Source organism: Euprymna scolopes, chromosome 35, assembly GCF_053919585.1.
Source record: "Euprymna scolopes isolate OS-2025 chromosome 35, ASM5391958v1, whole genome shotgun sequence".
Lineage (NCBI taxonomy): Eukaryota > Metazoa > Mollusca > Cephalopoda > Sepiida > Sepiolidae > Euprymna > Euprymna scolopes.
Window position 1 is genome coordinate 24,812,212 of NC_136516.1, and position 24,123 is coordinate 24,836,334.

Below are 24,123 nucleotides of genomic sequence, written 5' to 3' on the forward strand. Positions count from 1 at the left end.
AACTGAGCAGTTTTTAGGTTGTCGAAGCAGAAAATACAACCTTGTTTTTTATTGAGCGAAATACTTGGAAAGACGTTTAAAGCTTTGCACGCTTGAGGTGAGAAGAAGGAAAGAACGACTGATTGAAAGAAACCCGTTCGAGTTGAGACAATACAGCAAGTAGAAGGAACAGAGAGGGGGGCGTGACAAGCGTCTTTCAGTAGCCTATCAATTTACACTAGAGAGTGATAGAGACAAGCAAGAGCGAGAGGGAGGGGGTGATTAGAGAGAAAGGTAAGAACTGTACAGATTAGTGATTAGGAAGTACCGAAAGAGTTTTAAAAAAAAATAAAATACCTGTGTCGATATCTTTTCGGGTAATTCAGTTGCGGGTCAGGCCTTTAACATTTCAGTATCGTCCTCTTCAACTTTCTCTCTTGCATAAACGGCCAACCTTTTCTTTTTTTCTTCTTTTTTTTTGTTATAAAACAAAACGAAGTGGAATAATTAAGATGAAAATGCATTTTAAAAACTCTTCAAAATTCTCTGAGATTATTTAAAAGATATAATTAATTTTTTTGAATTTTCTTTTTCGGGCAAAACTAAACTGTTTTTTTTAATACAGAAGGTTTCAACAAAAAAAAAAAAAAAAAAAGGCCAACCCTTTCCATTTAAGGATTTCGAGAGAGAGAAAAACAAATTTCAACACAGTTTTATATCGATTAGCAACTGGCACAAAAGGTAAGTGTATTGATTTATTTCTATAGTTAGACTGAAAAAATTTTTTTTTTTAAATTACATTTTCACCCCAAACAAGGCACATTGCCACTTTGATATAAGGGGCTACTATCAGGGACATAAGCTACAGGGGTAATATGTGGGGAGTTGGGCAGCAAGATGTCGGTTCACGTTGCACTTGAACTTCTGCATGTCATTACAGTTGAGGAAGCAGGAACCCGGAAGGGAATTCCAAAGTCTAGAGGTTTTGGGGAAGAAACTACTGGAGTAGAAGGTTTTCTTAAATCTAGGGATCTCTACTGTGAAGGGGTGGGATTTTGCTGCTTGTCGAGTTTGTCGGGGTATTTACGTCGAGGGGATACAAGTGCTTGCAGTTCTTCGGAGCATTCACCGTTAAAGTACTTCTAGAACAGGCAGAGGGATGCTACTTTTCGTCGATGGGACAGAGGCTGAAGCTTAGATAACAGTTAAGGACCTATCAGTTTGGCGACTCTCTTTTGAACCTAGTCTAGGAGTGAGAGACTAGTAGCAGATGCACCAGCCCAAATATGACAACAATACTCGATACATGGGCGAATATATTTATGTTACTTACTTACCATGAGTATATTTTCATACTCTACTCTTGTATTGAGCACTATTGAAGTAAATACTGAAACAGAAGTAAACATAAACTATTAATGCATAAACTTCCGATTCCAGACTTTTCCTTCTTTACCTGCCTGTAACTTAATTAATTAATGTCCATACTTAAGTATTCTTAAACGGGCTTGATTATAATTCTTATTGTTAATTTAATTAAATAATTATTATTCTTTTATACATTCAGTTACTAGTATTTAGTACTTACGGAATCATCAGTGTAGGAGATTACAATTACTGTCGGTTGAGGGATTCGAACCCAGTCCAAAGCCATCTTCGTTTCCATTTGCTAAGCCTCTACCTCCAGACCATAAACAATTTTCAATAAGATGAAGGGAATTAAAAACTAATAAACGCAAAATTCAGGCGCAGACATTAGACAATCCATAGTGTTCAAACGACGTAAGTCATCGACATTGCTTAAACGCTAGTTGACTGACCCTTATTTTATACATCTCAGACAGTTCCCATCCTCAAGTACTCTTAAAGAGACTTGATAATTAGAATTAAATAATTCTTCTTTTATGCCTACCGGAAGTCCCGAATGTGTAATTCCGTAAATGTTTCGAAATTGTTTAAAAAGTAGTTGTTTCTGCCTACTTTGAAACAACTGCTTTTTATGATAAATATTACATAGATATCGAAGTGTATAAGAAGGCTATTAGGAATGTAGAATACTGTGACGTATGAATAAAAACAGACTCATGAACGAGAATCGCCTTTAGATTATAAATCTTCGATTATCTATTTAAAAATCGTACACATAAACAAATCAGTAAATATAGACTTACTGTTTAATATAACCGAGAGAGTAAATGCCTTTGATAATTTCGAGAATATATATTCTCTTTTTCAAAAAGACAAAAAAAAAAACAAACAAAAAAAACACAAGGAAATACCGTAAAAACGGAAAAGATATTTTCAAAATGCCTCTTCAGGGAATTTTTCTTCATATTTCTATATGAATTAAAATTCTGTGCTTTTTTATTATTTAGAGATTTTCAGCTCTATTACGTATACACCATTGAGCCATTATTCCAACTGAAGTATGAATTGAAAAGAATTCAAATGATTATCCCCAAGTGGCTTCCTGGCCTTGATAAGTGATGACCTCCATGTAAAAAAAAATATATATATATATGCATATACCCGCACATAATATATGTACACTAGAAGACCATCCGGCATTGCCTGGTCGTCAAATACGCTTAAACATGATATTTAGATTAATGCAATTTTCGTATTTATTATTGTATTATATTAGACCCAATATATAGTAATAATTTTAAAAAAAGTTAAAAAAAAAAAAAAAAAGACTCGTACGCCACCATCGAAAATTGAAATCGAAACGTTTAGCTTACGATTTACTTTTTCCTTTGATATGAGATATTTGATACCTGAGATATGAAGACATGTTTGCTGCAAGGTTAAAAATTAAAACATGAACCATTAGCTATTACGTTACGCATGCATATTCGTTTGATTTGACCTATTTGATATATATATATATATATATATATATATATATATATATATATATATATTGAGTAAAATGACTCATAATCTAGAATCGAAAATTAGTTTCAAAAGGAAAAACAAACAAAATCAATAGTTTGTACGATCGTTTCGAAAACCATGTTTTTATTGAAATAGTCTTGAACAATAATTTGATAAAAAAAATTTCTTTATATTTAAACAAAGTCTCCTCATCAACAAAAAAGTGGTAGAGGGGGATTAAAGACACAAAAAAGTAGCATTTTTGTATTAAGGCAGATATTCCTTTTTTTCCGCCCGTTTTTAAAGTTTGTTATAATTTCAGTCCATCTATTTTTTGGCATGTTGTAAAAAGTTGTCTCTAAATGTTTGAAATAATTAATGCTAGTTTATTTTGGTGTTTTGCTGTATTTTGTTTTTATATCATTCGCACAGCTACCTACCTAGAAAACTGAGCTTTTGGTGATATTTTTATTGCATTTTTACCCCAAACAATGCCGAATCTAGTTATTTTGAGGAACGATTTTTAATGGAGTATATATTTTTTTTAAAGTCAGATTCTATTTAACCCATAGTTGGGATCCTAACAGGTACTATCACTCCGGGTCAGAGTGAACCTGGGAGCAATGGCAATTAAAGGGTGGCTCCACGCTCCCCAAGGCCCGCAAGGTGGGGCCTCACCATCGGATATAGTTTTAGGTCATATCCAAGACCTGGAAGATAAGGGTTATAGAGCGTACAGTAGTCAATGAGATTATATTGTAATCGTTAGTAATAGGAATTTGGTTAATTGGATTACTTAAGGGGGCGGTTCATCAAGAATTTGTTTATGTTGGACTTGAAGACAACCAAGTTATAATTAACTGGGAAGCAGGCAAAATGAAGAAAGTTCCAGAGGCGTGCAGTTCTAAGAAAGAAGTTGTGTTCATGGAATCTACATTTTGATTTAGGTACAGATAAAGAGTGGGAATTGTAATGCAGGTGAATACCTGGCATCCAGTAGAATGTCCCATCCCAATCTAGTACAAAAGTATGAGAATTTTTTTTTTAAGTGTGGATATTTTCATGGTGAAAATGCGATGTTTTAGTAAACGTTTCCTACGCGAATAATGTCAATCTGTCTTCTTCTGATCAGTGCGATCTGCTTTACATATGGCGGTCATATGCGTCAGTAATGAACTTCTAAAAGTATGTGCACACGTAGACGAAAGTTCGTGGGCAACAGAAAAAAATGTGTAACTGTTTAAATAATTCGTGCTAGAAAAGACATATAAGTATTAGAAAGATATATTAGTTAAATTACTTTATTTCACGGGGACTTTACTGAGGGATATTTGTTTTGATTTGGTTCGGTTATTTTGATTTACGGCATATTAACCATTTTGAAGTTATTAAATTCCGAATCAAGTAACTTTGTTCAGAAGTTTTTGTATCTGCAAATATTTATTCACAGTGTTTGGTTTGGTTTGATTGTTTTGTTTTACGGCATATCAACCCATTATCGGTTATTAAATGCAAATACCGATAATGTTGGAAAATGCTGTATTCTTCAAATTCTTTAGATTTTCAAATATTTATGTGTTTGGTTGCTTTGATTTTACGGCGTACCAACATTTTTTGGCCTACCAACATTTTTCGGCGTACCAACATTTTACGGCGTACCAACATTTTACGGCGTACCAACATTTTTCGGGTCAAAACGTTTTTGTAAAAGTGTTTATACTTCTTGTTCTTTATTTTCAAATATTTATTTAGATTGTTTGGTTTAGTTGTTTTATTTTGCGGCATTTCAACCGCGTTCGGGTTTAAACGCTTTGGTAAGAGTTTTTTTTTATGTTTCAAGTTTTTATATCTCCGAATATTTATTCATAGTTTTTGGTTTCATTGTTTTGTTTTACGGTATATCAACCTCTTTTCGGGTTCAATCATTTTAGCAAAAGTTTTGTTCGTGGGGTTTTGTTTTGTTGTTTTGTACTGTAAAATTATTATTTTGTTTTTTGTTTTTGTTTTTTGTTTTTTTTTGGCTTTGCAGAACATGATTGAGTTTTGCAAAGGGAATAGAAAAAATGCAATAGCATCAATGATTGGCGCATTTAAGTCAGGAAGCAGATAGCTACAGACAACCTCATCTAATAACACCAAAGGATATATATCTGAAGTCGAAACTATACTATTATCATATTTTACTGCATAATTCACCTTAATTTACCATCTCCTCAGACTATCTCTCTATATATAAAAGTGACCTTGTCTGTCTATGTGCGGAACGATATCTACCAAACTACTCTGTCAATTTTGGGTATACAGACTTAAAACAGTTTCGGGCGTGTGAAATAAATTTGATTTTGTTTTCAGTTCGTACAAATTTCTGTTAGGCGTTAAATTTGAAAAATTACAAACCTTACAATCGACCAAACGTGCATTTGTATATATACACAGATACACAGCTGTACGCTTAACTACGTTAATGTTTTAAGTTTTTATATGCATATGGCCATGCTAGAGAACTAAATGTTTAGATTTCAGTTCTAGCTGAGGGCACCTAAGGCATATTTGGAAATCATTGTATATTGGGCACACTATAATAATCAATAGATTATTGGCTCTGTAATAAGAAATACTGCATGAATTAAAATATCATAGTTAAGTGTGTTTTGCAACCAGCCCACGCTGGGATAGCACTACTATATATTAGATACAATATAATAACAAATAGAGAAGTAGCTTTATAATAATGAATACGAAAACTGCATAAATTAAAATATCATATTTAAGCGTATTTTGCAACAAAGCAACGACTCATGACCTGCTAGTATACACATAAAAAGAAATATTTTCTGTGTGTGAAACGGTCTCTAATAAACTACTCTGTTAATTTTTGGTTCTACCGATTTGAAACTTGATATCTAGGGGATTTGGATCGTGGACAAAATTCGATCCGGTTTTAACCGGTGAAAAAAGCATTTGAAGCAGTCAAAAGTGAGAAATTGGAACTTGGCAGTCGTAAGCTGCATACACAAATATACATTCATACGTTTAACTGTGTTAATTTGTCAAGTTTTGATATTCATGTGTCCTTAGGTTAGATGGTAGCAAGAGAGCTTAATATTTAGGCTTCGATTCTAGCTAGTGGGCACAAAGTGATATTTTTTAACTTTTCAAATCACTACTATATATTGGGTATAATATAATAATCAATACAGACTTTGCTCTATAATAAAAATATAAAATCCGCATGGATTAAAATATTTTATTGAAGAGTATTTTACGATTGGGCAACGCTGGGCAGTCTGCTAGTATCTTTTAAAGCTCAATTAAGGTGAGGGTGTAGTATCGTATATGTCCTATGATCATAAGACCATCCTATCAAATATTGCTTCCTCCTTTGCAAGGTGGAATTTAATCTTGACACCATCCCTCCATACTGCGACTGAAAGGAGTGTATATATGCAAAAAACAGCAAATTACATTGAACAACAAAAAATTACATTGGACAACAACAAATTACACTGAACATCAAATTACACTGAATAACAACAAATTACACTGAACAACAACAAATTACATTGAATAACAACAAAATTACACTGAACAACAAAAAATTACATCGAACAAAAACGAATTACACTGAACAACAAAAAAAATATACTGAACAGCAAAAAATTACATCGAACAACAACAAATTACACTGAACAACAACAAAGTACACTGAATCAACACAAATTACATTGAACAACAACAAATTACACTAAATAAGAAATTTCACTCAGCAACAACAAATTACATTGAACAACAAAAAATTACATTGAACAACAACAAATTACACTTCAACAACAACACACTAAACAACAACAAATTACATTGTACAACAGCAAATTACACTGGAATAACAAAAAATTACATCGAACAACAACAAATTACACTAAACAACAAATTACATTGAACAACAAAAAATTATATTGAACAACAACAAATTACATTGAACAACAAGAAATTATATTGAACAACAACAAATTACAATGGAATAACAAAATTACATCGAACAACAACAAATTAAACCGAACAAAAAAGAATTACATTGAACAAAAACAAAATACACAGAACAACAACAAATTACAGCGAACAACAACAAATTACATTGAACAACAACAAATTACATTGAACAACAAAAATTATATTGAACAACAACAAATTGCATTGAACAACAAGAAATTACATTGAACAACAACAAATTACACTGACCTACAACAAATTATACTAAACAACAAATTACATTGAATAACAACAAATTACATCGAACAACAACGAATTATATTTAACAAAAACAAATTACATTGAACAACAACAAATTACACTTAACAACAACAAATTACACTAAACAACAAATTACATGGAACAACAAAAATACACTGAACAACAACAAATTACATTGAATAACAACAAATTACATTGAACAACAACGAATTATATTGAACAATAAAAAATTACATTGAAAAACAACAAATTACATTGAAGACAACAAATTACACTAAACAACAAGAAAGTATATTGAACACAACAAATTATACTAAACAACAAGAAATTACATTGAACACAAAAAATTACACTAAACAACAAGAAATTACATTGAACACAGCAAATTACACTGAACAACAACAAATTACACTGAACAACAACAAATTACACTGAACAACAAGAAATTACATTGAACACAGCAAATTACACTGAACACAACAAATTACACTAAACAACAACTAATTACATTGAACACAACAAATTACACTAAACAACAAGAAATTACATTGAACACAACAAATTACACTAAACAACAAGAAATTACATTGAACACAGCAAATTACACTGAACAACAACAAATAACACTGAACAACAACAAATTACACTGAACAACAACAAATTACATTGAACACAACAAATTACATCGAACAAAAAAATAACATTGAACAACAACAAATTACACTGAACAACAACAAATTGCACGTAACAATAAATTTGTTTATATTATTTAATTGTTGTAACTTTTTTAGATGAATAATTTGTATATTTTATTTATTTATTTATTGGCGGACTATTATCCTCATCTTTTATAGTGGTTGTTTTACGACGTTTCGGCCAACTATTCCTCCGGCCTTTGTCAGGTTGTTAATTACGATGGGATAGGAATGCTGAATCTTCAACTGTATCTTCAGTAATTACTACCTTCCATATTTGTTGTCGAATAGGTAAACAACAACAGTTAGCCGAAACGTCGCTTACAACAATAAAAAAGATAAGGATAATAGTCCGCAAATAACTAAATAAAATAAACAAATTTTGTCTGTGTTTTTTTACAGCTGATTTAAGACAAATTTGATCGACTGAATCTAAAAATTACATTAGTTTTGTTCAATCAGATTAAGTTTTTGAGCTATGATCACATGTTACTTACATTTTATTTGCATATACGCATGCGTGGAAACATTTTAGAAGCAGTTAAAGAGGTGAAATACCATGTTGAATAATTGTTTTAAGTGGGAAATGTTTTAGGTTTTAATGATAAACAGTATTCAGATCAAATAGTTAAGGGTGATTATATCAAAAAGGGATCAGTTTGAAGTCATAAAACTTTTTTTTTACACAGGAGTCACCACTTATCAAGGCCCAGAGGCCACTCGAGGATAAGGGTTAATGAGTATACATTAGCCAATGTGATTATAGCGTATTAAACATAAGTAGTGGGAATTTCGTCAAATTAAGTATAAAACTATTTTTTAATTGTTGCCAGGTTTAAGTTTTAGAGATGATTGGTCGGATTATGTGATTTTTTTTATACAGGCATCAACACATTATCAAGGCCACGAGGGCACTTGAGGATAAGGGTTAAAGAGTGTACAGTAGAAATTGGACAATATAGTAATCAATTCGGTAAATGTGTTAACTTATATGGAACGGCTCATCAAGAACTTGTTTACGTTAGAGTTGAAGACAACCATATTGTAGTCAGCTGGAAAGCAGGAAAACGGAAGACAATTCTACAGGCGTGCAGTTCTAAGAAAGAAGCTTTGTTTGTGGAATCTACATTTAGGTTTAGGCACAGATAAAGAGTGGGGGAAATTATTGACAGTGTTTTCAGCTAGACGAGTGTTTCTTGCGAAAGTTTCGCGAGGAGGGACAACAGGCTGAAGCTCAGTCGATCACTTCCCATGAAAATAACTTCAAAATCATTCAAAAATTGGTGCTCAACATACACGATGTATTATAAACGGCAATATCGCATGTATTAAACATAAAGTTAAATTCCTTTTAAAAAAATGAAATAAAATAAACGGAAAGAAACTGAGACATGTGCATGCGAGTACTATGTTTTTGTCTAAGCAGTTCACTTTTTGTATCAAAAAAAAAAAATACTCGAGTTGAGGTCGAAACCAAAACCTAAAGACATTGTGTCGAGTAGGATAACCATTGGGCCAGCTTGACGCGAATTTTAAAAGTTAACAAAAAAAAAACTGATACTTAACATAAGGAATCAGTTATGCTTCACAATCGCGCATGTGCAGTCATGAAACAGTTGATAACCAGATAAAAATTCGACGACGCCCCCACGTACCAATTTGCTCATTTTGACCACTTAACAGCTCTTATTTCCGGATTAAAACCGATTTAAAAGTTTCCACATATCTGAATACCCTTTATACCAAATTTCAAGTCTGTAGATCAAAATTTCGTTGAGCGTATATGTTGAGAAGTATCTTTACTTCACACACACGCATACACGTACACACACACACACACACACACACACACACACACATGCATTCTCACTTTTATCTATATACTAGCAGGCCACCCGGTGTTGTCCGGTCATAAAATACGCATAAATATTATATTTTAATTCATACAGAAACTGAGACATATGCATGCGAGTATTATGTTTTTTTTTTTTAACAGTTAACTTCTTGTAAGTTAAAAATTTAAAAAGTTATTCAGACTGAGATCAAAAGCTAAACACTGAGTAAAGTACAATAACCATTAGGCCGGCTTGACACGGCCTTTAAAACGTGTTTGCAAATTGTGCTTAAACAAAACAATAAGGGCTCCTTCAGTCTTTGGCTGACTATGGATACCTACGAAGGGGTACCTGCGCATGAAATGTTTGTGCCAGGAGGTGCGCAATCTCCAATCATACCTCTCCTAAGTCGACATTGTTAAATACAAGTGGCAAGTGAAGTGGATGTACGTGACGACTAGAAACAAATGCCGAGATAAGCGGAGAGCACATGCAACACCTAGAATTCCCAAATGGTCACCCGTCTGGTACTAACCAGGCTCAACGTTGCTTAACTTTGGTGATCTGACGAGAACCGGTGTCAACGCGATAATTCCGTACGTAATTGTGAATCTGTCATGTGAACCATTCACGCATGCGCATATCCGGAACAGTAAGCAAATAGAAAAAATCGAACGAACCCTTCCCCCCCCTATGTACCAATTTTTCAATTTTCACCCCTTAGCAGCCTTTTTTTTCTAGATGAAACCGGATTAAAATGTTGCGCATGTCTAAATACCGTAGATACTAAATTCCAAGTCTGTAGACCAAACATTTGTTGATAGGTTTAGAAAAGTGTTCTCACACAGGCATACATTGTCACTCTTATAAATAGATAGATAGATAGATAGATAGATAGATAGATAGATAGATAGATTTATTTTCACATTAATCAAGCCATGTATATCTAAGCAATGTTTTTTTAAAGACTGAATTATACTGAAAGAAATTCAGTGAAGTATTTATGACTACAAATTTATTAGAAAAAATTGTTTATTAAAGTTTAGTTGTTCATATGATTTAATAAAGAAAAGTAATTCACTGTAACAAGTTTTATGGGTCTGTTGATTGATTTGAAAAAAAAAAACCGGTTCTCTGGTTTATATCGTTTCGGGTCGCCGTACTGTGATTAACGGTTGCAAGAAGACGTAGCCAGTTTCCAGACGACCAAAGAGTTTTGGGTGCATCACGACCGCACACCATTGCTTTATTAAATCTAGAACGTTTCTCCAACTCTCCTAAACATTATACAAGTCTAACAACATTAAATGATCAGTGCTTTCCTGACTGCTGAAAAACTGCTTCTGTGGAACCAGTTTTCAAAATTTCTGGCGAAAGAACTTACCCATTATATCATCGCCCATTAGCCTCCTCCCACTTTTCGCCAAAATATTTAAGTCCATAATTAATCAAGCTCTTCTTCATCATCTTACAGCTGCTAAACTTCCGACCGACCAACAAAATGGATTTAGGCAAGCCGTTCCACATTAGATATCCTAAGTGTAATCTCTATACATATATACTATTCACTGGACAAAGCAGAGGAGGGTAGAGCTGTAGCTCTAGATATATCTAAGGCTTTTGACAGGGTATGACATGATAGTCTACTCAGGAAACTCAGATCACATGATATCATTTGAAGAATTACATAACGTAATTAAATCCTTCTTAAGTAAGAGGAGAATCCGGGTTGTCCCCGACGGTTGTACATCTAGACAATATGATATAAATGCGAGAGTATCTCAGGGGTCTATCCTTGGACTTTTATTATTCCTAATATTCATAAATGACCTCCTTGGTAAAATTGTCTTCGATTTTGGGTGTATTGATTGATTGATTGATTTGAAACAAATTTTTAAAAAAAAGAAAGAAAAACCGGTTCACTAGTCTATATCGTTTCGGGTCGCCGTACCGTGAATACCGGTTGGGAGAAGACGTAGCCAGCTTGTAAACAACCAAACAGTTCAAGACAGCGCTGGATGCATCACGACCGCGTACCATTGCTTTATTAAATCTAGAACGTTTCTCTAACTCTCCTAAACATTATCGGCCCTGTCGATGGGGCATTAGAATACACTGACTGCCCCCCCCCTGCAGAGGGTAAAAGTCTATATCCAGTGGTGAGGCCCCAGCTTGTGGGCTTTGGGGAGTGTGGAGCCACTCTTTAATTACTATTGCTCCCGGATCCATTCTAACCCGGAGTGGTAGTACCTGTTAGGGTCCCAACTATGGGTTAAATCGAAAATGACTTGAAAACAACAAATATAGTCTATTAAAAAATTTTTCTTCAAAATCTTTGGATTCGGCATTAAATAACCCGAAAAGGGTTGATATGCCGTAAAACAAAAACAACCAACCAACCAACCAACCTAAGCATTATACAAGTCTAAAAATATTAAATAGTCAGTGTACTAAAACACTTCTATACGAAATTACGAAGTGCCTTCAATAAGTTTGCAGACATTTTTTTTCGCATGGGCACTTTTAGTAAATTAACGAAAAATTTGCGGCATAACAGTCCAAGACAGCGCTTAGTATTTGCTTTATTGAATCTGAAAAATTTGTGCAAGTATTACTTTTCTTTATAAAACTTATTTTCAACCATAAACAAAGCATATTGGCACTTGGAATGTACGTAACTATTTGGGATCGTGTCTAACAGAGGGCTATAGGGAGTTGAACAGCGAGATATCTATTCATATTAAATATAAATTTCTGCTGATTAGTGCAGTGAAGGAGACGGGAAACAGGAAGGGATTACAAAAATCAATCCTAAGTAAGAAACTATTAGAACAGAATACTTTTCGGCATCTGGCGACCTCAACAGTGAAGAGGTGAAATTTTGCTGTTTGTCCGGTTAGTCAAGAGTATGTATCTCGAGGGGGCGCAAGTGCTATGAGTTCATCAGAACACATTACATCAAAGTACTTGCAAAACAGGCACAGGGATACAACATTGTAGTGATGAGACAGAGGTTGGAGCTTAGTCGACAGTGTGGGACCTATTAGATGTGAGACTTTTTTTTTACCCTGTCTATGAGTGAGAGACTAGTGATAGATCCACTAGTCGAGATGTGCCAAGAATAATCCATGCATGGTTTCTTGTGTGAGTGATTTTCTAGCATGGCAGAGGGAGCCAACCATCTTTGCAGCAGCCTTGGCAATATCCTCAATGTATTTGTTCAAATCCATGTTGACTGTGAATGTTAAGCTGAAGAGTTGGAAAGATAGGCTCTAGGGAAACGTGTTATTTCTTGTGGCAATAAGTGGTTGAGAATTCTTTTTTAGTGGCAGTAAATGATAGTATCCATTTACGTCCATATTTCATTAAAGACTGAATGTCATTTTCTAGATTTTCTGCGAATGCCTCTTTGTTGCCAAAAAATGAATATTTAAAAATATTCTGCCGCATTCCGTAAGGAGGGATTAGTTGACTAGTTTGAAATAAAATTCGCTCAAATGAGTTTATTTATTTATTTTTTTTTTGTCTGGGGAAATCAGACATTTTGAAAAAAATTTCAAGATTAAACCAATTGATTTTTTTTATCAGTGACCGATTTTTTTAAATATTTATAATCTTATTCCATTGTATTACGTCAAATGGGAGTGTCAAGTCTTGTTCCGGATTATATTGTCCGTCCAGTTCTAAAGTGTTGATAAAATTATCTGCAGGGTCAAATTTTGCACTCGGCGCAAAAACTATTCGCCATTTTCAAGTATAAAGGTTGTTGGCTGACATGGAACTCAATGTCCTAAGATTAAAAATATTTTTCATGTTTTTCTTTTTTTCTCTCCTTTTTTCTATTTTTTTCTTCCTCTTCTTCTTCTTCTTCCTCTTCTTCTTGTCTTCCTTTCTATTTTTTTTTACTTTGTTCGATCTTCTTCTCCCTATTTCTGCTTTTTTCTTCACTATCCTCCTTTTTCCTTTTCATCTTCTACTTTTTCTTCTATTTCTCCTCTTTCTCTTTCACCCTTTTTCTTCTTCATTTTCGTCTTCTTTTCTCGTCATATTTTTTCTCTTTCTTTTTCTGCTTATTTCCTTCGCTTTCTTCTTCTTCTTCTTCTTCTTCTTCTTCTTCTTCTTCTATTACACAGTGAAACAATAAAATTGTCGCCCTTAAAATCAACAACACTACATCTTTATTTGAAAACTTTTATCGAAGAAATCAATTCAGGAAACTTGATTATGTAGTAAAACTGAAATCTATTCTGGCCCTGTCGGTGGGGCATTAGAATACACCGACTGCCTCCCTGCAGAGGGTAAAAGTCCCTCAATGGGGGTCCTGGATATGACCTTAAACTATATCCAGTGGTGAGGCCCCAGCTTGCGGGCTTTGGGGAGTGTGGAGCCACCCTTTAATTACCATTGCTCCCAGATCCACTCTGACCCGGAGTGGTAGTACCTGTTAGGGTTCCAACTATGGGTTAAATAGAAACCGACTTGAAAACAACAAATATATTCTACTAAAAAAATTTTCTTCAAAATCTTTGGATTCGGCATTAAATAACCCGAAAAGAGTTGATATGCCGTAAAACAAAAACAACCAACCAAAAAATGAAATCTATTCAATGTGGCTGCCTCCAGTTTCAATCACCGCCTCAAATACTCGGCAGATGGAGGCGATCAGGCTCGCTTTATTGTGGTGGGAGGTCATGTTGGTGATGTTCTCGACGTATGATCAAACGAAGTAGTCCAGCGAGTTTAGGTTGGGGGAGACGGGGGTCAGTGAGAAGAGTGCACAGTCGTAACACTCGTTCTGAAGCCAAGCCTTGGTCTCTTTGGACTTGCAGGCCAGTGCCAAGCCCTGCTGCCATAGCCAGGGTCTGCCAGCAACCACCCGGTTGCACCATGAGATTACCACACTTTTCAGCTCATCCAGGTACACTTTGGTGTTGACTTTCAAGTCGACTTCGAAGATATGAGGTGGCATGGTATGACCCTCACTTGAAACCACACCGAAGACCATAACCGTGGCCGTTTGTTTTCATCACCCTGGGCACGTCTGTGTTATTAGTGGCAATCTAGCAATGCATTTTGAGGGCGATGACAATAGTCCTGTTGTTATAACTTGGATCGGTAGAGAGCATGAGGTGTACGGCGGCGCATCTCAGATTTTGCTCAATGAACATTGTGTCACTTTAAGACATGATAGAAGGCTCCTATCGCTCTTAGGATTTGTACACAACTGGCCAATTAGTAGATGCCCTGCAAAAAAGAAATTAAACCGGTTTTCATCAAAAGGAAATGGAATCATGTCGTTTTTTCTAGAGCGATATTTTTATCGTTTCATCTTTTACTACTAGTATTTTTCTTTCTCTTGTTCCTTTTTTATTTCTTCATCTTTTTTTATTCTCCTCATATTTCTTTCTTTTTTTTTTCATTTCTTTCTTTTCTTACTCCATATCCTTCTTCTCCCCACCTGCCATTCGTGCACCTTAATACATACAGCTCTAACTATTCCCAAATAGTCGCCCATCTTACACGGATCCAGCTGAACATCGCTTAGTTCGGTGGTCTGATGAAAACCGGTGTGTCAACGTGACTACGACGTCCAGAGAACAGATCATCGTTGTTCTTAAACGTCCGGCCAATTGTCATATGCCTACACGCAATAAAAAGAGGAAGTAAACCCGTCGTTTAAAATTATCCATGACTAACTGTAATTAAATAAGCAGGAACTATAAAACCGTGAATACGTTTGGAAAATATTACTTTGAGATAATACAGGATATTATGTTATAATTGCTCTCCTAAATAAAACAACATTGTAGTTTTATTTTAAAACTTTTATTGACAAAAAATTAATTCATGTAACTTGATTATGTAGTAGAAATGACAGCTGTTCAATGTAGCTGCCTTCGCCCCAACCACCGTCTCGATACAGGTTCGGAACTGGGAGCATGCCTTTTCCACAAGTACCGGCAGGAGCTACGTGAATACTTAGCGGATGGCATGACCAGACTTGCTTTGGTGTTGTGGGAGGTCATGTTGGTGATGTTCTCGAAGTATGACTAAACGAAGTAGACCAGTGGGTTGAGGTTGGGGGAGGGGGGTCAGAGAGAAGGATACACAGTCGTAGCACTCATTCTGAAGCCAAGTCTGGGTCTTTTTGGACTTGTGAGCCGGCTTCGAGTCCTACTGCCGCAAGCAGGGTCTGCCAGCTACCTCCTGATTGCAATAGGGTTTCACCACACTTCAGGACACCCAAGAACACTTTGGTGTTGGCTTTCAAGTCGACTTCGAAGATGTGATGTGGCATGACGTGGCCCTCACTTGAAACCACACCAAGGACTGTAACTGTTGATTGTCCGATGCATTGAGCTGTGCCCCTAAGTGATGTTTAAATCTGCATTTTGAGGGTGCTGGCAATGGTCCTGTTGTAATAACTTGGATCGGTAGAGAGCATGAGTTGTACAGCGACGCATCATTGATATGACTTGTTGAACATTGTATTACTTTCAAACATGGTAGAAGGCTCCTATAGCTCTTTGGGATTTGTACACAATTGGCCAAGTAGTAGATGGTCTGCAACGAAAAAAGAAAACCGGTTTTCATCAAGCGGAAATGGAACTATGTCGTCTTTTCTAGGGGGGACAATTTTATCGCCCCAACCTGTAAATTGAGCTAATTTGATAAATTAGATCTGGACAAAATGATGTTTTCTAGCATGTTAGTATAAATCAATAGTTACAGTTTATTTTTTAAAAGAAGACCCTCTCTCTTGTTTCGTTTTATCCTGTTGAGACTTAGCTATTGTCTTTCAATTGTTGACGTGTCCCTTTTTCGTCTTGAGATTTTTATGATTGGTTCTGCTTTTGATGAGAAATCGTCTCTAAAACTGTGTTTAAGTTCAAATATTTAATACTCAAAATTAAGACGCCGGAAATGAACTCGGTTTACCTTAATATAGAACGGAAGTCACTAAACATGAAACGAAATACGAAACCACATTGAAATCATTTATTTCAAAAAAATATTTTAGTTTTAACACTTCTTGTGCATGAAGCAATAAAAAATAATAAATTTTCATTTTTTACATTTCTATAAATTTTTTTTTTCACATTAGTGTTATCACGAAAAAAAAACTTATGAGAATTTTTTTTTTTATTATTTACGTTTCTTTAACTGGTGTCTATTTGAAATAATATATTTATGCCTTTCACAACTTTTCACCGAATTTTGTTATTCGTAATCTATGGAAGTTTTTTTTTTATTAACACTTCTTGTGTTATAAAAAAAAAGTAAATAAATTTCGTTTCATGCTTAGTGACTTCCGTTCCATATTTAGCTAAACCGGGTTGGCATCTTAACTTTGAGTGCTAAATGTTTGGACTTAATCAACACTTCTTGGTCTTTTTTTTTTTTCATGAATTTTTTCTTGAAGTCCATATATTAGATCCATTTCTATTTCTGTTTCTTGTGTCGGGATGGAATTTTGTTGCTTGTCGGGTTTGTCGAGGATATTGTTACGAGGGGGTACTAGTGCCCGGAGTTAATCAGATCACTTGCCATCAAAATACTTGTAACACAGGCACAAGGATGTAAGGTTTCGGCGATGGGACAGAGGTTGAAGTTTAGTTGATAGGCAGGATTCATTAGGTTGGCGACTCCTTTTTTAACTCTGTATAGGAACGAGAGACTAGTGACAGATGCCACCCCCCCAGATGTGGCAACAATACTTAATGCAAGGGCGAACCGTGGCCTTGTAAAGATAAGGATACCCTTTAGCAGGGTTTGATATTATGTGGACGAAGGAACTCTAAGTCGTTCTTAAAAAGTTTTATTTACAAAAAAATGTAGGGATTGGGATAAAATTTATAGATATTAATAAAAATAATTTTAAATAATATATATATATATATATATATATATATATATATACATACATACATACATATATATATATAGTGTTGTAATGGAATAATTCCAGAGGAAATCCGGGTATGAGAGCTCAATGTGGTAAACAAAGCAATAACATAAAAATATAACACGGAAAATTACATAATTGTCGATGCAATTACATAATTATTGTCGACAATTATGTAATTTCCGTGTTATATTTTTATATTATATATATATATATATATATATATATATATATATATATATATATATATATATATATATATATATATATATATATATATATCCTCCTCGCCATGCCTTTCTTGCAGATGAGCTCCATTTTATTTTCATGGCCATGCTCGTCTGAGTTTCAACCAATGGTTTCCCTCCCTTGCAAACAAAAAAAAAACACTCGTCTAATTACAACTACTATCAACAATTTCCTCTATTCTCTATCTATGCTTAAGCCTAAACGCAAATTCCATGAACAAAGTTTCTTTCTATAACTGGCCGCATGTGACACTCTGTACCATGAAGCAACTTTCCAGCTGACAACAATGTGGCCGTCTTCAAGTCCAATCTAAACAAGTTCTTGTTTCACCAACTTCATGATACTAATTAACCTTTATCCTCAAGTGGCCTTTGGGCCTTGATAAGCGGGGATTCTTTTTCGTGAACAAGGAGATCGTACGCTCTATCTTTTATAAATATTTTAACACGCGCCGTAAGAGACCATATCCAGATCCAAATACTATTCTTATTATTTGGATTCTTCGGACTAGTGGTGTCACATTGTTGTCTATTTTCTCGACGCTTCGATCGATGCAATCTCCTACCTTCTTCAGGTCTATCTTGTTGAACTGGGGAACTTTTCTTCCGAATTCGGGAATCATCACGAAATTTCGAACGGAGGTAACATGTTCTTGTTCCGTCAGACATGATTGTATAGAAGTGAAATTGTATTTTGAGTGTCTGTTATTTATTTATTTTTTATTGATTTGTTTATTTATTTGTTTGTTTATTTGTTTGTTGATTTATTTGTTGATTTATTTGTTTGTTTATTTGCTTGTTGATTTATTTATTTGTTTATTTATTTGTTTGTTTATTTGTTTATTTATTTGTTTGTTTATTTATTTATTTGTTGATTTATTTATTTGTTTATTTATTTGTTTGTTTATTTGTTTATTTATTTGTTTGTTTATTTGTTTGTTCATTTATTTATTTGTTTATTTATTTGTTTATTTATTTGTTTGTTTATTTGTTTATTTATTTATTTGTTGATTTATTTGTTTGTTTATTTGTTTGTTTATTTATTTGTTTATTTATTTGTTTATTTATTTATTTGTTTATTTATTTATTTTTTTGTTTATTTATTTATTTATTTGTTGATTTACTTGTTTGTTTATTTGTTTATTTATTTATTTGTTTGTTTATTTATTTATTTATTTGTTTATTTATTTATTTGTTTGTTTATTTATTTGTTTGTTTATTTATTTGTTTATTGATTTGTTTATTTATTTATTTTTTTGTTTATTTATTTATTTGTTTATTTATTTATTTTTTTGTTTATTTATTTATTTATTTGTTGATTTACTTGTTTGTTTATTTGTTTATTTATTTATTTATTTGTTTATTTATTTATTTGTTTATTTATTTGTTTATTTATTTATTTGTTTATTTATTTATTTTTTTGTTTATTTATTTATTTATTTGTTGATTTACTTGTTTGTTTATTTGTTTATTTATTTATTTGTTGATTTATTTATTTATTTATTTGTTTATTTATTTATTTGTTGATTTATTTGTTTGTTTATTTATTTGTTTATTTATTTATTTGTTTATTTATTTATTTATTTGTTTGTTTATTTGTTTGTTTATTTATTTATTTGTTTGGTTATTTGTTTGTTTATTTATTTGTTTATTTATTTATTTGTTTATTTATTTATTTGTTTATTTATCTTCATAATTGTTGTTTCACAACGTTTCAGTCAATTATTATTTGACCTTCGTCAGGTGGTTAACAATGGGATAGCAATGTTTAGTCTCTTAACACTGTATCCTCAGTAATTGCTGCGTTCCATAGTTGTCGTCTCGTCACGTTTTGTTCATCTAATCCTCTGGCTTTGGGTAACATTGAAACCTCTATTTACAGACAACGCCCACATGTAACTGTAGAGGTTTAACGCTTCTGTCCACTGCGCCGGCTCAAAGCAGACCAGAGGATTGGTTGGCCAAAACGTGATGAGACAACAACACCTATGGAAGGCAGTAATTACTGGGGATCCATTTAAGAGACTCAGCATTCCTATCCCTTCGCGATTAACCACCTGAAGAATGCAACTATGAAGATGAGGATAAGAGTCTGTAAATAAATAAATATGTAAATTACTCATTTCAAAGAATTTCAGTTATAAAATAACCCAACTGGATTTATCCACGATGCCAGTCGTCCATTACACTACGGGTCTTTACAGAAATATTATTACAAATAGGAAGTATGGCGTGCTTTCAAAAAGTACCTATTATTATAAATAGTATATCCAAATAAAGTTTAACTTTGAAAACAAGTTTTGAAACGTTAGCTAGTGTGACGCTTTAACGAAATCATAGAAAGATTTAATGTCCCGAAAATAACGTTTCTCTGTCTGTCTGTCTCTCTCTCTTTCTCTTTTTCTCCCCCTCTCCACACACATACACACATGCACAATACTGGTTTGCTCAAGCATAACATGAAAAGTAATATATATGGTGTTATTGAGAAAGGAGGGTACGGAAACAAATGGGTGCGGTGAGTGTATCTGCATTCGTTTAGTCCCTACTCAACAATGGTCACCAGTCGTACGGATTGTTTTCGATCTTTAACTGACATAAAGAGAGAACCTCAGGTTGATGACGAAGAAAGCAGGCCACCATCGCCGTTCAACCGACGTTTGCTATTTACCTACCGCGCAACGCAGGCAGGATATGACACAAGGTTGTATTAACGTGGGACACCTAACATATTCCGATAGTTCAGAGTCATTTGCATATCAAAATATAAATAAACTCTGAGAACAGGAATTACGCATCATGATTCGCATCTTTAACTTCCGGTGCGAATTGCAAACTCTTATTTTTCGCCATTGCTTCTGAGCCAGAACAAGTTTTTTGATGGACGCCCAACTGTTGAGGGATAGCCAATCAAAAACATTTTCTCTCCACCTTCTCTTTGGCTTTTGTCTGCCTCTTTTGCCTTCTACCATACCCTCCAAAGCATAACTTTGATAGCCCAATGGTTGACATGGCCAAAAATTTCAAGGGTTTTACTTTGGATTTTATCAAATAAAGATGGAAGGGAAGTAGTTCGATGGAGGATGGATATTTTGATTTGTTTTTTTTTTATCGATCAGGCGAGTCCTGTACATATCGAGGCAAATTCAATTACAATTTCCTTGGCAAAAAATAAAACAATCATACGTCAATTTATACGTAGTAAAAAGAAGAGGATGTAGTAGACCAAATTGTCTAAATCCCCATTGAATTATTACGTTGCTCGTGCATTTATTGCCTTTTTAAAAGTCTATTCTAATGTTCAGCAATTCTGGTTGAGAAAAGCTTCTCTACTTCCGTTCAATCTAAATCGGTGATGAAACAGTTTCTTGTAGTATCCGCATAGACCTCTTTCTAGTGCAGGAGTTAATAATAAATCATGTGGTGTATCTGAAACGGAAACACGTATTGCAACAGCTGTATATAAATGACCGAGTCGTGTGCGAGGTGTCGTTACAGCAAGGAAAAAGAAAAGAGAAAAAAGATTACAGAGGAGAGTGATAGATGTGTTACACACGTGGACCTATAGCGGCAGGAAAAGGTGCATCCTATACATGATCGGACAAAGACGACACAGCAAAGTCTTGTTAAACACATTGGAGTACAAGAAGACTTTTGACAAAGGTACAAAATTAGGACATTATAAATAAACAAATAAATAAATTACCAATATAATTTGCTAATTTCTTTCTGTCCTCGTATGAGAAGAATAACAAGAATAGCATTCTTTGAAACTCCGCGGAATAAGAACTTTGTAAATTGTTTTTGGAGTAATCAGTCGAACAATAAATTTTAATTTTCTTTCTCATGTATATATATATATATATATATATATATATATATATATATATATATATGTGTGTGTGTGTGTGTGTGTGTATGTATATTATTAATAATAATTATTCTTAGTTTTATTTTATACATTTCCGTGTATGCGTGTGTGTAGTCTAGGTTTTAAAATTATAAGAGAAAAAGAAACAAAAGCATTTAATCCCAAGTCCTTCGCTGGAAAATTCCTTTGTTGTAACTCAATTAATTTCTTGCAATCACTGTGGATTAAACACCATCTGCCTTCAAAAAAAAAAACAAAAAACAAAAACAAAAAAGAAACAAGAACACACGTTCCGGATATTGAATCAAGGTTTTTGCTCTGAGCCGATGGGTAGAACTGCCGACTATCAACGCGATGTACTGTATGTGGATTACTATATATATATATATATATATATATATATATATATATATATATATATATATATATATATATAGTTGTATGTTTAGTAGTTATATGTTTGTAGGTTTAATCCCCGGCTGGAGAAAGGTGCTAGCCGGGGATTGAACCTACAACCGAGAGTACTGTATGTGAATTACTATATATATATAGTCTTTGAAGTTTTTAACCTTTAAAACTATACAAAAAATATTTTTTATCATTCGTTAGAAAACCATCCAGTCAGTAAGTCATTTAATCACCTGCAATCACTGCATCAACTCACTCTCGAATTTACTATAATACCAATAATTTATTTTTCAAGGGATCATTAGTTGTTTACCATGAAACACTCTTTCGGGGATTTAAAAACAAAACAGTATATTACATCATGGCTCCCCAGCAGTGTTGATCAAACACCACCACACTTAATCTTAGGAAGAAGACATGTTACAAACATTTGATCCAATTTCCTATTCTTAATTGCAATTACTAACCTTTTCATAGTATAAAAATGAATTTCTTAATATTAGGATTAATCCATTTAACTACTTATCACCCCCACTATGATTAGTATTTAGTATATTTACATTCTTATTTATTTAAAATTTGATATATAAAGGTTAAAAATATTTTTACATATATACATTTTTTTATATATATATATATATATACAGGGTGTTCCATAAGTGTTGGGCATATCTTAACATTGAATATCTTGAGAACTGTTAAGGATATAAAAACGCATCTGGTATATTCAGAAAGCTTGTAATCTCAAGTTTTCCCTATTAATATTCAAACATGTTCAATGTATGTATCATTGGTCACACGACACATGTCAAGTCCAAATCTTGCCAAGCACGTCCCAGCATTGCATTGTCAATGGTTGAAAAAACTTCTGTTATTCGGGCCTTCAGCTCATCCACGTCTCTTGGGATGGGAGGCACATAGACCAGTCCTTTCACAAATATCCACAAAAATAAATCGCAAGGTGTGAGATCTTTTTTTGTGAAATGCATGTTGAACAAGTGTTTATGATCCAGTTTTTGCAAATTCAAGCACACAAAACGCCTTTTCTGGTTGAGTGAACGCCATTGCTGGATCAGAAAAAAGAATTTTAAAAATCAATAGTTTCACAAAAAAATTAATGCATTTAGCTTTAAAATGGCACCACTTTCATCTTACTACCATTCATAGTTAAACAAATATAAGGACTTGAAATCTGCCTAAAACTTTTGGAACACACTATATATATATATATATATATATATATATATATATATATATATATATATATATATATAGTAATCCACATACAATACTTTTTCGTTGTATCACAACTCATATATAAAGATATGAACACTAGCCTATATTATAATACTAACGAGGGGGCTTGGTGGAGCACCCAGCCCTGCCCAGTGGTAAAACATGCTTAAATACATTTTAATTCATGCAGCTTTTGTATTTATTATTACAGAGCCAATTCCCTACTAATGAATAGTTTATTATACCAAATACATGGTATTGATTTATAAAGTGAAAAAACATAACTTCGGTTCCATGAGCTGGAATCGAAACCGAAACATTTACCATTCCAGCTGGGTTCTCTACCGCTTCAGCTATCGACAGATAGATAAGAATGATTTATATTAAACGACACCAACTATAAATAAATTTCCGCATTGCGCAAAAGTAATAGAAATAAGTCAGCAAGTTGAAATGAACATTTTGTATTTCAACTTGCTGGCATGCTTTTGCACGTCTTATTCATCCAAACAAAGATTTACTCGTTAAAACCATCCTTGATCTATGGTTAATATTTCCTCTTAATTTCAATGTTATTTGACCGGTAGTTTAAGGGTTAATCGAGTAAATATTTTCACAGACACAAACACATGCATACATCTACTGTTTTATTTATATCGATGTTGGTTGGTTAGTTGTTTTTGTTTTACGGCATATCAACCTTTTTCAGGTTATTTAATGCCGAATCTAGTTATTTTGAGGAAGGATTTTTAATGGAGTATATTTGTTTTTTTTAAGTCAGATTCTATTTAACCCATATTTGGGACCCTAACAGGTA

The 24,123-nt window shown here is 33.5% G+C and overlaps 1 protein-coding gene across 1 annotated transcript in view; it reads left to right on the top strand.

The window, feature by feature from the left end:
• Positions 1 to 259: 259 nt before the first annotated feature.
• Positions 260 to 24,123, top strand: part of LOC145259597 (uncharacterized) — a 258,287-nt gene continuing 234,423 nt past the window's right edge. The window contains exon 1 of the mRNA XM_080117250.1: positions 260 to 720. The gene's annotated coding sequence lies outside the window, so the exon portion shown is untranslated. The remainder of the gene's footprint in view (positions 721 to 24,123) is intronic.